Source organism: Chlorocebus sabaeus, chromosome 19 (genome assembly GCF_047675955.1).
Source record: "Chlorocebus sabaeus isolate Y175 chromosome 19, mChlSab1.0.hap1, whole genome shotgun sequence".
NCBI lineage: Eukaryota > Metazoa > Chordata > Mammalia > Primates > Cercopithecidae > Chlorocebus > Chlorocebus sabaeus.
The window spans coordinates 6,120,322-6,137,383 of NC_132922.1; the positions used below are offsets into that span (position 1 = coordinate 6,120,322).

The window sequence follows — 17,062 nt, forward strand, 5'->3', positions numbered from 1 at the left end:
TGCAGCTTCACCACTTAATAGATGTCGACCTTGGGCTGATTCCCTCTGCTTAACTGTGCCTCAGTTTCCTCATCTGTGAAATGAGAATCCTCATCATATCTCCCTCCCTGGGTAACCACAGGCTCTAAAAATATTCACAGCTGCAGGTGCTTGCTCAGCTTTGGCCATGACAGTGAGCTGACCTGCCTCCTCCTCCAAGGTGGCCTCGGGCCCCGCCATGCCCAGTTGTCAGGTTCCCCCCACCCCCACCATACAATCCTTTCCTTCACCCAACTTAGCCAACAGTCCCTGACCCTCCTCCGTCCCCCTGCCTTGTGTCAAGGTCTCAGACTGTGCTTGTCTCCTCCGTCAGACCGGGTGCTCAGGTCAATGTTCAGGCACAGGTCAACATCCAGTGGACATTCATCTGCCCACACAGAGCTGGGGATCCTTGATCCGGGCCTTCCTCTCCTTGGGGCTCTGTCTGCCCACAGGGCCTCCTCTTTCCTTCTTGGCCTTCTGGTCACCTGCGCCCCCATCCCTGACTTCTGCAGCCTGCCCCCTCCCTCATCCTCCTTGGGCCCCGGTGCTCAGGTGCCGCTTCCCTCCTCTATAAGCTCAGTCTCACCCTCTCCTGTCAGACCCATGCTGCCCCCACCCTCTCGACCACAAAACCACCTTTGGCCAGCACTGCCTTCTCCTGCTCCCTCTTAGAGCAAAACTCTGGGATGAGGCGGGGCATGATGGCTCAAGCCTGTAATCTCAGCACTTTGGGAAGCCGAGGCGGGCAGATCACTTGCAGTCGGGAGTTCGAGACCAGCCTGACCAACAAGGTGAAACCCCGCCTCTACTAAAAATACAAAAATTAGCCGGGCATGGTGGCGGGCGCCTGTAGTCCCAGCTACTCGGGAGGCTGAGACAGGAGAATGGCGTGAACCTGGGAGGCGGAGGTTGCAGTGAGCTGAGATCGCGCCACTGCACTCCAGCCTGGGTGACGGAGCGAGACTCCGTCTCAAAACAAAACAAAACAAAACCTCAGACATTAGGTGAATGTGTGGCAGCCTTGCGGGGGTGGAGAGAGGGTGTTGAGACGGAGGGTTTATTAAATTGTGATAGCAGCCAGGAGATCAGGCGCGGAGCAAGCAGGATGCTGGGAGGTGAAACTGAATTCTCCACAGAACACCGGAGGGCTTGAAGGGCTGCAACCTTAATAAAATGTAGCCTAGAAACAAATCTACCCACTGACAATAACAGATGACAAGAAAACTTGTCTGACTCCTCCCAAGCTTGAGGTAGGAAAAAGTGTGCAGTTCTCCTGAGAGCCTTTAGCCAAGAGTCTGCCCTCGCCTGGGATTAGGTTTGAATTTATAAAGCCTAACCCAACCGATGAGAAAAGCGGCCCCAGGCCCGTGACAGCCCTAGGCTGCTTGGGAGAGCAATTATAAAAACGTTCTGGATAGGGAAATCATCATTAACAATAATTTATCATATATTGCAAAGCAGCTAGAAGAATTGTAATGTTCCAAATGCAAAGAAAAGATAAACGTTTGAAGTGATGGGTTTCCCGATTACCCAGATTTGATCAATACATTGTGTACAGGGGTCAAAATATCACACATACCCCAAAAGTATGTACAAGTGTTCTAATCAGCAACAATAAACAATGCTCTGGGAGGCATGCCCACGAGCTGGGATTCTCATAGATAAAGCCTTGCTGGAGATAAACTCATGATTTCAAATTACACAACACACAGAAACAGACCACCCTGAGGGAGGGACAAGCAAACACCACACAAACCAGGAGGAAATTCCGGAGACACCATTGGAAGGCGACTATAAAACTAAATTTGCCTCACATACTTAAAGATGTAAAAGAAGGAATCAAATATCATATTTGCCAGGTGTGGTGGTTCACGCCTGTAATCCCAGCACTTTGGGAGGCTGAGGTGGGCAGATCATGAGGTCAGGGGTTCAAGACCAGCCTGGCCAACATGGCAAAACCCCGTCTCTACTAAAAATACAAAAATTACTTTGGGAGGCCAAGGCAGGCAGAATACGAAGTCAGGAGTTCGAGACCAGTCTGACCAACATGGTAAAACCTCGTCTCTACTAAAAATACAAAAATTAGCCGGGCGTGGTGGTGCACACCTATAATCCCAGCTACTCAGGAGGCTGAGACAGGAGAATCACTTGAACCTGGGAGGTGGAGGTTGTAGTGAGCCAAGATCGCGTCACTGACTCTAGCCTGGGCGACAGAGACTCCATCTCAAAACAAACAAATAAAAAATAGCCAGGCGTGGTGGCATATACCTGTAATCCCAGCTACTCAAGAGGCTGAGGCAGGAGAAACTTTTGATCCCAGGAGGTAGAAGTTGCAGTGAGCCGAGTTAATGCCACTGCACCCCAGCCTGGGCGACAGAGCGAGACCCTGTCTCAAAAAATAAAAACAACAGCAACAAAAAAACACAAGAATAGAACAAGACACCGTAAAAGCCAGGTGCCCAATAGGGGAACTTCTTTTTTTTTCGAGACAGTCTCACTCTGTCGCCAGGCTGGAGTGCAGTGGTGTGATCCCAGCTCACTGCAACCTCTTTCTCTTGGGTTCAAGGATTCTTGTGCCTCGGCCTCCAAGTAGCTGAGATTACAGGTGTGTGTCACCACACCTGGCTAATGTTTGTATTTTTAGTAGAGACGGGGTTTCACCATGTTGGCCAGCCTGCTCTCAAACTCTTGACCTCAGGTGATCCACCTGCCTTGGCCTCCCAGAGTGCTGGGATTACAGGCGTGAGCCACCGTGCCCGGCCCCAATAGGGGAACTTCTAATGTGTGGCATCATCATGGTGCTCCCCCTGGGAGAAAGGATAGTACCATGGAAGCCAGGGCCCTGGGTGTAGGGCCTGCAAGTGGAACCGTCTTTCTGGGCACTATCTGGGTTGAAAGCGGACAAAGTTAGGCGGAAGGGGCATCACGTATCTCGGCTTTGATTCTGGCCCCTCCCTTGGTGCTCGGGATTCTGTGTATAAGTTCTGAGCAACTCCAGCATGTGTCTGGGCATGTCTGAGAGGGTATCAGGCACCACAGCCCACGCCTGGCAGAGTCATGGTGGCTGTGAGTGTGCCCTTCACTAGGGAGAGGGGTGTGGCTTTCACTGGGGAGAGGGGTGTGGCTTTCACTGGGGAGAGGGGTGTGGCTTTCACTGGGGAGAAAGGTGTGGCTTTCACTGGGGAGAGGGGTGTGGCTTTCACTTGGGAGAGGGGTGTGGCTTTCACTGGCTTCTCTGAAAGGGCATGGCTCCCACCTTAAGGAGAAGCTGAGGGATAAGCACAGCCCTTCTCTACGGAGCATCCACAGATTTGGGGTGGAGGAGCGAAAACATTTTTGTGGTTAAATACACATGGCTCTATTCCAGACAGAGGATAAATCCTTTTTTGTTTGTTTGTTTTGAGATAGGGTCTTGCTCTGTCCATTCCGGCCTCTGCTGTCCATTTTACAGATGGTGAGACTGAGGTCTTGCACAAGAGTGGGATATGTAGGGTCACCAGCAGAGCAGGACTCTCCTGGTGCATGGGGTAAAGGACACATGCTCACTCACAGAGGCCCTACTGGGTGCTGGCACTGCGTACCATCTACCCTCCGACCCGGGGCAGACCCACAGGCCAGAATTTCCACCCACATTTTTCAGAAGAGGAACCGGAGGCTCCGAGGGAAAGCTGACTTGCCCGGGTTGTAGGGTGAGTGAGTGGAAGGGCTGAGATCAGAGTCCAGCTGTGACTCTGGAGCCACATGCTTCCCATGGTGACCCCGCCCAACACTGCACAAGCCTTCAGTAACCCCAGCAGCCTCCACTCCAAGAGTGCCTACTTCACGCCAGGCCCTGAGTCCCGGGCTGCCACTGCCCTTCCCCTGAGAGCCACAAGAGGGCAGTAAAGGGAGGCTCCAGAAGCCCTGGGAGGCAGGAGGCCTGAGCCTCCAGAGGTGACATTTCACCGGCGCCTGGAAGGATGACCTCACCCAGCACGGCCAAGTGGAGCACAGACCAGAGCGACAGGAAGGGGCTGCTCCCCCACTGTGGACAATAACATCAGCCTGGCCCTGTGCTCGGCACCCACACCCACTGTCTGCCCCTAACCTCACAACAGTGCCCTGGGCAGAGGGTTGGGGGCGGGTGCACGCTGGGCAGTGCCAGGGAGCACAGGCAGTTGGAACGCAGGGAGGTGACCCTCGGGCCTCCTGACCCCGGTCCTCCGTGCTCTTTTTTTTTTTTTAGACGGAGTCTCGCTGTGTCGCCCAGGCTGGAGTGCAGTGGCGCGATCTCGGCTCACTGCAAGCTCCGCCTCCCGGGTTCACGCCATTCTCCCGCCTCAGCCTCCGAGTAGCTGGGACTACAGGCGCCCGCCACCACGCCCGGCTAGTTTTTTTTGTATTTTTAGTAGAGACGGGGTTTCACCATGTTAGCCAGGATGGTCTCGATCTCCTGACCTCGTGATCCACCCGCCTCGGCCTCCCAAAGTGCTGGGATTACAGGCTTGAGCCACCGCGCCCAGCCACCTCCGTGCTCTTTGCCCTTCCCCATCGTCCCCAGCACATTTTCTTTTGAATCTCGCTCTGTTGCCCAGTCTGGAGTACAATGGCGCGATCTCGGCTCACTGCAAACTCCACCTTGTGGGTTCAAGTGATTCTCCTGCCTCAGCCTCCTGAGTAGCTGGGGCTACTCAGCTGCCGCCACCACGCTCAGCTAATTTTTGTATTTTTTTGGTAGAGACAGGGTTTCACCATGTTGGCCAGGTTGGTCTTGAACTCCTGACATCAGGTGATCCACTCACCTCGGCCTCCCAAAATGCTGGGATTACAGGCATGAGCCACCGTGCCTGGGCATCACCAGCACATTTTCTACCACTCTTGAGGCTGGGTCAGCCTGACTTCCAGCTCCTGGCCTCACTGGGCTCACAGCTCAGGCTCTGTGGACACTGGGGTAGGGGGTTGGGGTGGCCACAGGCGGCTTGTTTAACTGAAAAGCCCCAGGCCCCTCCCCAGCCCACCCCTCTGGCCTGGGCCCTCCTGGATCCTCAATCAATTCCAGAAGTCCTTGTTTTGAGGCCCCCACCCAGTCTGGGGACCCATCCCACTTGTCGCTGCAGTCAGAGCCAATGAAACCAACCCCCGCGTGGGGCCCAGCTACTGTTCCTGGGCTAGAGCTTCTGCCAAAGGATTGGGCTGGCCCCTCTTCAGCCATCCATGAACCCTATCAAGGATGACAGGGATGGACACAGTTGCTCATGTGTGGAAGCTGCTTCCATCCCGCGGGTGGCTCACGAGTAGTTTTCTCATCTTACTGATGGGGAGACTGAGGCTCAGGACGCAGCTAATGAGTCATGGGGAGGGGAGAGGGGGTGACTCTGCAGCCAGGGCTCTTGGGACCCCAGAGGGACTGGATCTGAGGCCGGTTAGGGGACCTGCCTTCAGGGGTCCCCAAGGGTCCATGAATTGCCCTTTGTTGGAGCCTGAGGCAGGGTGAGCTGGCAGGGTGGATACAGCCTCCTGATTCGCCGCTCCCCCTGCCCTCCTTCGGGGTGCTGGGCGTGGGAGGATGGCTTTGCCCAGCCACCTGCCCTGGCCCCAAGGGGACTCCTCATTCAGATCTTTTTGGCAGTTTCTGGTTTTGAGTAACCGAGGTCTGGGCCCTCTGTCTTGTGGTTCTGGGCGTGGGTGGCAGATGGGTTGGCGCCAAGGCAAGAAGCCTCTTGCTCAGGAGCTGGGGCTGCCAGGTGGCCCTCAAGGTGGGTGGCTATCTTGACTACAAACTCTGTCACTCCCCAAGCACTGGCTTGGCCCACGGGAATTTCCCCAGACTCAAGGGGCAGATGACAGGAAGGGGCTCTCCAGGGCTTCGCTGCAGGGATAAGGCCAGAGGGTGGCCACGCGGTTAGAAGCTCCCAGCTTCTTGCAGGGAGCTTGAGCCATCAGCTCCCAGGGTGTCTGAGAGGAGAGGCAGGGGACCCAGGGGCCTCCTTGAAACCTCCTGAGTGAATGAAAGCAGAGGCCGGCTTCCTGGCAGAAGGCTCTGTCCTTGGAAGCCAGGCTCAGTTCATGTCCACATGATCAGCGTTCACTTAGTCTGGGATGATCTTCCCTTAAGCCTGGTCTGGTTGGCCAACTCCTATTCATCCTGTAAAACCCTTCTTGGAGTAACCTAATCCACCAAAGTCTTCTCCATAGCCCTGCCCCACCATGCACACATCTGTGTTTGGAGGACAGTACTGTCCAGGCCACCCGCTACAGTGGGCACATTTCCTGGTGGGCTCAGAGAGGCCTTGGGCGGCCCTGCAGAATGAGAGCGGCAATTTCCTTAGGTGGCTCCTGTAATAACATGGCTTAGCAGCTACTTAGCTCCGACCACACACCAGGTACCGTGCTTGTCTCTGCGACATTCCCGGGCCAAGAGAGCCATCTGCAGCCTCCTTTTAACTCAAGTATTTCTTGAGAACCTCTTATGTGCCAGCCCTGAACTAAGTGCTGGATTCAAATCTGACCTTGGCCAAATCAGTCACCCCGTGCCAGCCTCCGTGTCTTTACCAGGCTTTCATAATTGCTCTGTGAGAAGGCAGAGTGTGGGGGGCAGGGGGTCTTCATTTCACCTATGGGCACAGAGAGGCCAGCGGGGGCACATGATGGAATCCAGAGCCCAGCACCAGAGGCTATGTCCAGGCACCCCAGCTGATAGCCACGGAGGAAGGTGGATGAAGAGCTCTGGCCGGGGCCTGGTTGGGCCTCCTCCACCTCCCCTTCCTCCTCCTTTCCCTCCCCCTCCTCCTCCCCCTCTGCCTCCTCCTTCCCCCAGTCTCTCCACTCTCTGCCCATGGCGTCCCCTGTATTAGAGTATGCTTAAGGAGGAAATTCACCTGAGCTCAGTGACCGTGACATTGCCTTCCCATAATCTGCCTGGCACTGTGACCAGAGGCCTCCCTGGAGGGTCCTCTCAGCTTTGGGGCCAGCAGAGCAAAGCAGTGTGGCTAACTTTGACCCCTAGCATGCAGGCCTCTCCACCTCGTTGGGCTGGCTCCTGTCCTGAGGACATCTCAGCTCTGCTGGCCACGCCCCTCTGCGACTCAGTGGGCCAGTGGTAAGGCAGGTCCATGGCCACGTGGTGCAGGTTCCCTCTGTGCTGTCTCCCGGGCCCCGCAGATTCCTACTCTTGCCGGCTCCTCCCTCCAGCCACTGCTCTCTCAGGCCACAGCTCTGGCCACAGCATCCCCTCCACATTGGCCTCCCTGTGGCTGGGCTTCTTCCTCCTGGCTGCCCTCCAGGCTGTGGCCACAGGGACCTCTGAACAGGGCAGTTTGCCCACATCACCTCCTGCCTTAGCCCTCCGTGAGCCCCACAGCCCCCTCTGCACAGCCACAGAAGGCACAGGTGTCCCCCTGGGGCTCAGTGGCTGCTCTTTCCCAGCAAGGCCCCTGGTCCCATAAGGCTGGAAAACACAGAGTGAAACAGAGTCCAGCAGCCACCCTTGCCTCCACAGAGCTGCGCCTGCACTGTCTGCTGGAGTCCCCAAAAAGGGATGTTTCCCAAACTTTTTTTTTCTCTTCGAGATGAAGTGTCACTCTTGTTGCCCAGGCTGGAGTGCAGTGGTGCAATCTTGCCTCACTGCAACCTCTGCCTTCTGGTTTCCAGCGATTCTTCTGCCTCAGCCTCCTGAGTAGCTGGGATTACAGGTGGCCACCACCATGCCCAGCTAATTTTTGTATTTTTAGTAGAGACGGGGTTACTATGTCGCCCAGGCTGGTCTCAAACTGCTGACCTCATGATCTGCCTGCCTCGGCCTCCCAAAGTTCTGGGATTACAGGCATGAGCCACTGCACCCGGCCTCCCAAACTTTTTTTTAGCTAACATTTTGCAGAGCACTTCCCTGAGTTCCCAGGAACCCAGTCCAAGGAAGGCTGGCCCTCCTGGTGAACAGCCGCCATCCTGCCGATTCCTACTATGTGGGAGGCACATGCTGAGCCCTTCATGGGCTGCTGTCAGTTGAGCCTCACATAGAGGCCAGGAGAGGAGGATCAGCACCTCAGCTCTGCAGATGCCGGGGCCGAGAGAGAACAGACTCAGCAACCACTGGTGGCACGGTACGGTGAGGAAGAGCCGCTGCAGTGCCACCCTGGCAGACAATCGTGGCCCTGGAATGCCAGGGTCCAGTGAGAGCTGCCGGGATGCACGAATGTGGAGACCACGTTGTAGTCTGACCCTGCTCTGTCCGGGTCCTGCAGCTTGTGCCCCAGCACTGCCCTACCCTGCCCCAGGCTCTCAAATCCCATCTTGGCTCCCTCCTCTGTCGCACATTGCCATCACTGTGTTACCCTGAGTTCTTGGCAGGGGACTCTGAGCCTCTAAGCAGGCACCTAGGCTCTGGCAGGGAGCCAGGAACATGCCCTGGTGTGTGTGGGGGAGTCTGAGACCAGGTGTCCATCCCTTATCCTTCCAACCAGGGGATCTGTGGCTCAGAGAGACGTCCCAGCCTGCTTGCCGTGGTGGGCAGGCACGGGAAGACGCAGCAGCTCCCATGGGGGCAGTCAGGCACCCAGGGTGGGGAGGCCAAAGGCTGGTGAACCCTGCTGTGGGGACCTCCATGGAGGCAGTGCTGCCACGGCTGCGGCTCTGGGATGCCCACCTCCTGGCTGGGCTGTGGTGGGACCCCTTGCTGCCCCACCAGGCGGGGACCAGCCCTCCTGTTAGGTTCAGATGCTCACTTCTGTCCCTATCCCTCATCCTTCCCCATCCCACCTTTCCTTCTACTAAACATGCACTTTAGGGTGGGGGAGGGACATGCCATTCCAGGGGCTGTGCCCAGCATTTTCTATACTTCCTCACAGGAAGCCACAGGGCAGGTGCCCTTCTGCCCATCTCAAAGATGAAGTATCTGAGACTCAGAGAGGTAGAGCAAACTGTCAAAAGTTGTACAGCTGGATAGTGGTGGAGCTGGGACTTGAACCCTGGACCCTGTGACCCTAAAGGGCTACATCAGTATCTGTGTCCTACGGCCCCAAGCAGCCTCATTCTGAGAAAAGTTTGTTGACTGAATAAAGTAGAAAGCCCCAAATCACAGCAGCTCCCAGGAGGGACCTGACATCAGTGCTCCCCCCACCAAACCCACTCACTCAGGCTGAGGTCCAGCCCTCCCTCCTTGTGGGTCTCTCGCCGTCCTGCTCACCTTCCTCCAAGTCTCCAGCCACACTACACTCACCCTCGTCCACACACCCGCCTCCCTCGTAGTCACCCTTCAGCACAGTGGCAGCTGTACAAGCCCTCAGGCTGGGCCGGGGTCTTCTCCAGGCTTCCTGAGCCCCAGGCTTCCCTCTGCGAAAGTTCCAATCACACCATGGCTCTATGTCTTCTGACCAGCCTCCCCCATCAGACTAAATGTCCCAGAGGGGAGAGGCTGAGTCTTTTTTTTTTTTTTTTTGAGAGGGAATTTCGCTCTTGTTTCCTAGGCAGCAATAGGGTGATCTCGGCTCACTGCAACCTCCACCTCCTGGGTTCAAGCGCTTCTCCTCCCTCAGCCTCCTGAGTAGCTGGGATTACAGGCATGCGCCACAATGCCTAGCTATTTTTTTTTTTTGTATTTTTAGTAGAGACAGGGTTTCCCCATGTTGGTCAGGCTGGTGTCAGACTCCTGACCTCAGGTGATCCACCCGCCTCGGCCTCCCAAGGGGCTGGGATTACAGGCATGCGCCACAAAGCCTAGCTACTTTTTTTTTTGTATTTTTAGTAGAGACGGGGTTTCCCCATGTTGGTCAGGCTGGTGTTGGACTCCTGACCTCAGGTGATCCACCCGCCTCGGCCTCCCAAGGGGCTGGGATTACAGGCATGAGCCACCGCGCCCGGCCGAGGCTGTGTCTTTATGGCAGTTGCCCCCCAGTGTTACTGGGCTCTCAATGCACGCTCAAAGTCACTGAAGGGACTCTAAAAATTTGAAAAATACAAAAAAAATGGAAAAAGAAACAAACCACCAGAGAAATTACCGCTCCCCCATCTCGGTACATTTCATTTGGGTCTTTTCTCTGTCTGTCTGTGTGTTTGTGGGACACCAGTGTGAGCATCCTAAGAACACAAGCCTGCCTCTGCCCACCTCCCTCGCATGAATAAATGCTGCATTTGCAGAATGGACCTGGGGCGGCCCCAGGTATCCTCTGAGGCCTAGGAGAGGGGACAGTCACTCAGGGTCACGCAGCTACAAGGGGAGAGGCCTAGACCTGAAGGCCAGTGCTCCTGACCCCCCAGGGCACTGACTCCCATGGCAGTCGTTTTCAAGGCCCCAGAAATCTTAATTTTCCACTGTCCGGCTGACCATCCGTCATCCTGGAAGGCCAGGAAACCAGAGGCCCTGCCTGCACAGACGGTTCACAGAAGCAGCGAGTGCCCCACCCGCATGCACCTGCAGGCTTCCTCCTGTCCCCTAACGCAGGTGCCTCCTGTCCCCTAAGGCAGGTGCCTCCTGTCCCCTAAAGCATTTCTGTGACTCACTCGTGCTCTCAATTCATCGAATGCTGCTGGGGTCCCACTCTGGGCCAGCCTCCAGCTGAGCCCTGGGACCCAGAGATGAATCACACAAAGCAGCCCCAGGCTGTCGGGGAGACCTGGGAACAGGGCAGAGAAGCTCTGTATGACAAGTGCTGGCCCAAAGGCAGGAGCAGAGCCCAGGGTGAGATGGCGCTGGGAGGGCCGTGGGTCTGCTTGGCCTGGGTGAACAGGAGGCAGCCGGGAAGGATTTCTAGAGGAGGATGCCTTCCAGCAGTGGCTTAAAGAACCAGCAGGCAGGGCGCGGTGGCTCACACCTGTAATTCCAGCACTTTGGGAGGCCGAGGCAGGTGGATCACCTAAGATCAGGGGTTCCAGACCAGCCTGGCCAACATGGTGAAACTCCATCTCTATAAAAATACAAAAGTAAGCCAGGTGTGGTGGCACGCGCCTGTAATCCCAGCTACTCGGGAGGCTGGGGCAGGAGAATCGCCGGAGGCAGAGGTTGCAGTGAGCTGAGATTGCACCATTGCACTCCAGCCTGAACAACAAAGGTGAAACTCCATCTGAAAAAAAAAAAAGAGCCAGCAGAAGCCCAGCAGGTGAAGGATGGCAGGAAAATCGGACTAGGCATAGGAACAGCAGGAGGAAGGCCTAGAGGACAGAAGGCTGAGAGTGAGCAGGAAGAGACTGCGTGTCCGGGCAGGTGGTAAGCGGGTGCAACGAGGGCCCAGCCCAGAACTGGGCGTCGGAGATGACCCGACCACCCACAGGGTTCCCATCAAGAGCCTGCATGCAGCCTGCTCCCTCTCACAGCTGCTGCATGCGTGGCTCTGGGGACCAGCACTTCCCTTCAGAATTCTGAGCACCTTAGGCAAAACTTCCACCTTAAAACCAGCCTGTCCTTAAGGCCCCCAGCACCAGCTCACAGTTATTTCCTGGACGAGCCAATGCAAAGCCTGCCAGGGCCTACCCTGGAAACTGGAGCTGGTGCAAAGGCTGATCTGTGCCCGCAGGCTTTGGTGGATGTGAGACCGTGATAAAGAATAAGAACACAGGTGTAATCCTTGCTTGCTCAGAGAAAAAGCCAAGTTTATCCCAAATTCACAAATCAGAGACTGAGGCTCAGAGAAGTGAAGCAACCTGCCCGAGGTCACACAGCAGGTGACCAGGCCCAGGCACTAAGCCCACCGCTCTGACTCCCCTCACCATGGCATAAGCTCCCCTAGGGCAGGTCCATCTGATACGTCCCTCACTGGTCCCTGGAGCCTCGAGCACTGGCCCCTGGCCAGGGCACCCAGAATGCTTTTTATGAATGAGTGAACAAAAGAATCTGAACCCCCTGCTCTTCGTCCCACCCCACGCAGCAGTAGGAAGAAGCCATCTGCTACTGTTTTTTGTTGTTGCTGCTACTCTAAAAATCAAAAGTACAAACCCAAAGTCACAGCACTGTGTCACATCAGGGTGGACAGACACCCCAGTCCTGATTCAGGGCTGACACGGAGTGGGGTTCCTCCAGGGCAGGGGCACACAGCAGGGTCTTGGAGTCAGACAGACCAGGGCCAAATCTCCACTCAGCCGCTAAGGGCTATGAGACCTGACACACCGCGCCCCGTCTCCATGCCTAGGCATCCCCACGTCTGAAACCAGACGCAAAGAGTACCTACCTTGCTGGGTGCCGAGAGGACTCAGGAGGTGGGATGCCGCCAGGGTGGGCACAGCTGGAATCCCAGCCCACGGGTGTCCTTTGTCCTGTGACCTTGGCTGAGGTCTGCACCCTCCTGGGGGTGAGCTCTGAAACCCTGCTCAGCACTAAGCACGCTGGATGACTGGCCTTATGGGCCGCCGAATGGTTTACACATTAGGAGGCGTTCACATGGCCAAAGGGCAGAGGGGGCCCAGGAGCCTGAGGGCAGGTGGCTCACTGGGCTCCCCCATGACTCAGCAGAACTCAGGCTGCAGGCTCGGGTGGGAGCTGCCCCCGACTGCACCCTGTGCAGGGAAGCCCAGCTGCTGGCTGATAAATATTTTATCACTGCTCACAGAGCAGTCCCCAGGAAGGCGCCTGCAGCCTTCAAGCCCACAGAGCACCCCTTCCTGCCTGGACAGAAGGAACTGGCCGGGGCCAAGGTGCAGGGTAGGGTCAGGAGCCCAGACAGCTGATTCCTGCCCTGCAACTACAGGTGAGCTCAGCACATACCCCTGAGCCCCACCCACACTCTACTCCACCCTATGTTGGGTGCTGGGCTCAGACTGCTATGCCCCTTGGAGAGCCCCCCCTCCTCCTCGTCATCCCACCTAGAACACCAGCCCTCTGCCTGTTGGCCCAGTCAAACCCTCCATCCTGCTGGCCCAGGGCCATTGCTACCTCCTTTAGGAAGCATTCCTGGATCCTCCCTTTCTGCTGTGTGACTGTGGGGAGGCCCATCACACTCTCTGAGCCAGTTTCTTTTCTCTTCTCTTCTCTTTTCTATCTTCTCTTCTCTTCTCTCTCTTCTCTTCTCTTCTTTCTTTTTTTCTTTTTCTTTTCTTTTTTTTTTTTGAGACAGGGTCTCACTCTGTTGCCCAGGCTGAAAAGCAGTGGTGCAATCACAGTTCACTGCAGCCTTGACCTCCTGGACTCAGGTGACCCTCCCACCTCAGCCTCCTGAGTAGCTAAGAACACAAGTGCACGCCACCATGCCTGGCTCACTCACTTTTTCATATTTTTAGTAGAGACTGGGTCTTGCTATGTTGCCCAGGCTTGGCTTAAACTCCTGGGCCCAAGCGATCTGCCCGCCTTGACCTCCTAAAGTGCTGGGGTTACTGACGCGAGCCACTGCGCCCAGCCTTCTCTTCTGTTTTTGATTTTGCTTTTTCCCTTCACTTTTCCAGGTTCAGTAACTTGCCCATCTGAGCCAGTTTCTACAAGGGAGCTAAGGATCTCCGCTCATGGGGGACAAAATGAGAGTGTGCGAATCAAGTTCTCCCAGCACCTCACCCACACAGAGACTCATTCTATTCGGGGGAAACCGAACATCAGGAATCAAATTATAAACATGACTGAGCGTGGCTAGGAGTGGGACACAGGACTGCACAGAATCTGGCTCCTGTCTGCAAGGATCCACAATTTAATTAGGATATGTGACCTAAATAATAACAACAACAACAGTAACAACGGCCACCGAGTTTTAAGTCCCGCCACATGCCAGACACTTCACATCCTATCTCCTCGTTTACTCCTCCCAGAAGCCCTAGGACGTGGGTTGCTTCTTGCTCCCATTTGACAGCAGAGCAGGAAACTGAGATGCAGAGAGGGTGAGAGCCCTGCCTGGGGTCACACAGCTTTTCACATCATTGTGCACGTGGAGGGCCCGCTGAAAGGGGGGCTCCGAGACAAATGACGGAACTTCCATGGGACAGATACTGTGCAGCTCCTAAAAACCCATCAGGACTGCTCACGAGCTCCTGGGCCACTTAGGGACAGGGAAGATGCTCACGATATTACATCGAGTGAAAAAAGCAGAACCGGTCAGACATGGTGGCTCATGCCTGTAATCCCAGCACTTTGGGAGGCCAAGGCAGGAGGATAGTTTGAGCCTAGGAGTTCAAAACCAGCTTAGGCAACATGGAAAAATCCCATTTCTTTCTTTCTTTCTTTTTTTTTTGAGACAGCGTCTTGCTCTGTCACCCAGGCTGGAGTGCAGTGGCAAGATCTCGGCTCACTGCAACCTCTGCCTCCCGGGTTCAAGCGATTCTCCTGCCTCAGCCTCCCGAGTAGCAGGGATTACAGGTGTGCGCTACCACGCCTGGCTAATTTTTGTATTTTTCAGTAGAGACTGGGTTTCACCATGTTGGCCAGGCTGGTCTTGAACTCCTGACCTCAGGCGATCCACCCGCCTCGGCCTCCCAAAGTGCTAGGATTACAAGCGTGAGCCACTGCGCTCGGCTGCAAAACATCATTTCTACTAAAAAAAAAAAAAAAAAAGAAAAAGAAAACCAAAACACCAAAACCCAAAAACAAATAAAAAAATTGGCAGGGTGTGGTGGTGCGTGCCTGTGGTCCCAGCTACAGGAATGTGGTGATTATGCCACTGCACTCCAGCCTGGGTGAAAGAGCAAGGCACTGTCTAAAAAAGAAAAGAAAAGAGCAGGATACAGAACCATAGAGCTGTAGGTGCGGTGCGGCAATGACACTACGCAACAAGACTTCTACCTCAGAACAAACTGACGGGAAATGAATACGTTCAGGGAGCAAGGCTGCAGGCAGAATCAGAGCCTGTTCTCTAGACTCTGTCCAATATATTGATGTTGGTTTCACATTTAAAATTTCCCCTAGAAAGAGGATTTGTCCACCCCAAGGCTTTTTGAGCAGCTACTGTCTGTCCTGTTTGTTGAGCATTTTTCTCCTCTCTCAGCCTCAGGTTTGGCCTGCGGAAGGCATGAAGCAGAACGTGGACCCACCCTCTCCCGGCCATAGGTAGATCTCCTGGCCCCTCCACCGCAGCAAGGCCGAAGCCACGCCCAGGATCTTCTCCCTGTCTTCCCTTTCCACATGGGATCTATTTACCAGGGACTATCACCGCCACCTACCCAAGCCCTAGACTTAACAGTCACAGGTGCTTAGAGAGTAGTGAGCTCCCCGTTACTGAGAATAATCAAGTAGGGAGCCACATGTCTACCCACCAAGAAGTGGCCACAATGGATGACTTTCTGTTCATCTAAATCAGACCCAAATGCCTTACCAGTGGGTGACCTTGGACAAGATACTGATATCTTTGTATCCTACCTTCCTGGTCTGTACAATGGGATCATGATAGAACAGTGACCTCAGAGGCCCTTCAGAGGGTTAAAAGAGGGCAAGTAGGTAAACTTCTAAGACGCCGTCCAGTGCCTCCCAAGAGCTGCCTATGCATTGGCCATTACTATTTGGCAGCTTTATCCTACTCACCTCAGGAGCTATGCAGGGCAGAAATCAAAATTCCTGTTTCACGGATGAGAAAACTGAGGCACGGAGAGTAACACCCTCAGACTCAAAGGGGCTGTAAGCAGTGGAACCAGGGCCAGAACCCGGGTCTTCTGGCATTAAGTGGGAGCTGTGCCCCAGGCTAGGTCCTCTCTCCCTTCAAGTCTCTGGCCTGGGTTCTCTTCTAGGCATGAGGTGGATTGCTTTTGCTGGAGAAACTGCTTTTGCAACCCAGTGAAGGCTTTTAACCAACGCAGCAGATGGCACAGAAAGCATAGCCTTAAGAACTTTGCAGAAAATGAGCAGGACTCATGCTGGGGTCAGAGGAGCCCACCATGGTGGTTCCTGACGGCAAGCCTCTGTGGCACTATTTCCTGACCTTCGTGCATGCTGTGTGGTGGGGTGGAGCGTGCGGACCCAGGTTTGAGTTCCAGCCCTGCCCCCTTGCTGTGGCTCTGGGCAGTCACTGGTTCCCCCTGAGCCTCAGTTTGCCCATCTGTTAACTGGGCAGGGCCACGTCCACCTCGTGGGCTGGCTGGGAGGAGTAGGTGAGATGGTGCCTGGGGAGGTCTATGCACAGGGGCTGGCTGGCAGGACAGGAGCTCAGAAGATGGCAGGCAGCCCCTCCCTTCCAGAGGGGAGCCCACGCTTGGGAGTCAGAACTGAGGACAGCAACGCCCTCTGTGCCGAGATGAATCCGTGCGTTTTCTTGACATCTTTTATTTTATTTATTTATTTATTTTGAGATGGTGTTTCGCTCTGTCTTGCCCAGGCTGGAGGGCAGTAGCGCGATCTCAGCTCACTATAGCCTCTGCCTCCTGGGTTCAAGCAATTCTCCTGTCTCAGCCTCCCGAGTAGCTGGGACGACAGGCATGTGCCACTACGCCCAGCTAATTTTGTATTTTTAGTAAAGACAGGGTTTCACCATGTTGGCCAGCCTGCTCTCGAACTCCTGACCTCAGGTGACCCACCTGCCTCAACCTCCCAAACTGCTGGGATTACAGGCATGAACCACCATGCCCGGCCATCTTGACATCTTTTAAACAAGGACTTGGCCCTATCCCATCCCCATTTACCCCAGCATGTGGGTATTGGTGTAACACAATAGCAAACTCCATCTCTGTCCCTACTCCTCTGGGGCAGGGGACAGAAGGGCACAGGTATCAGTTGGGGCCTTCCTTGTGCCCGGCCGAGTGAGCACCGTATTTATCTCACTGCCTGGACTCTTAGGGCCACCCCAACATTAACATTAATACCAACACCACGGCTGATGCCAAGGCAGGGTTATCACAGGATCACAACACTACAAGACCACAGCACTACAAGACTATGCACCACAAGGCCATGTCACTAGAAGAGCACATCACTATAGCAAGACCACGTGGCTACAGAATGACATCACTACTTTCCACGACTCACAGGGAACACTCCTAACTGGGACTGTTCAAACACCTGACATGAAGTCGCTTAACTCTCACAGCAGCCTACAGCCTAGAGTGCGGCAGGAATCACTATTTTATCGATGAAGAAGTGGAGGCAGACAGAGGTTAAGTAACTTGCTAAGACCTCCTGAGAGGTGGGACAGGATTCGAACCCACGCAGCTGGCTCCAGAACCTACCCCCTCATTC

At 55.0% G+C, this 17,062-nt stretch overlaps 1 protein-coding gene across 4 annotated transcripts in view; it reads right to left on the minus strand.

Annotated features, from left to right (window-relative positions):
• PRR5 (proline rich 5) overlaps positions 1–17,062 on the minus strand; it is a 77,480-nt gene that overhangs the window by 57,417 nt on the left and 3,001 nt on the right. The window contains exon 1 of one of the 4 annotated variants that reach the window (XM_007976049.3): positions 12,156–12,593. The exons of 2 other annotated variants lie outside the window; for them this stretch is intronic. The gene's annotated coding sequence lies outside the window, so the exon portion shown is untranslated. Of the gene's footprint in view, positions 1–12,155; positions 12,594–17,062 lie in introns of those variants that run through there. One more of the 4 variants, XM_007976050.3, reaches the window with a different exon arrangement.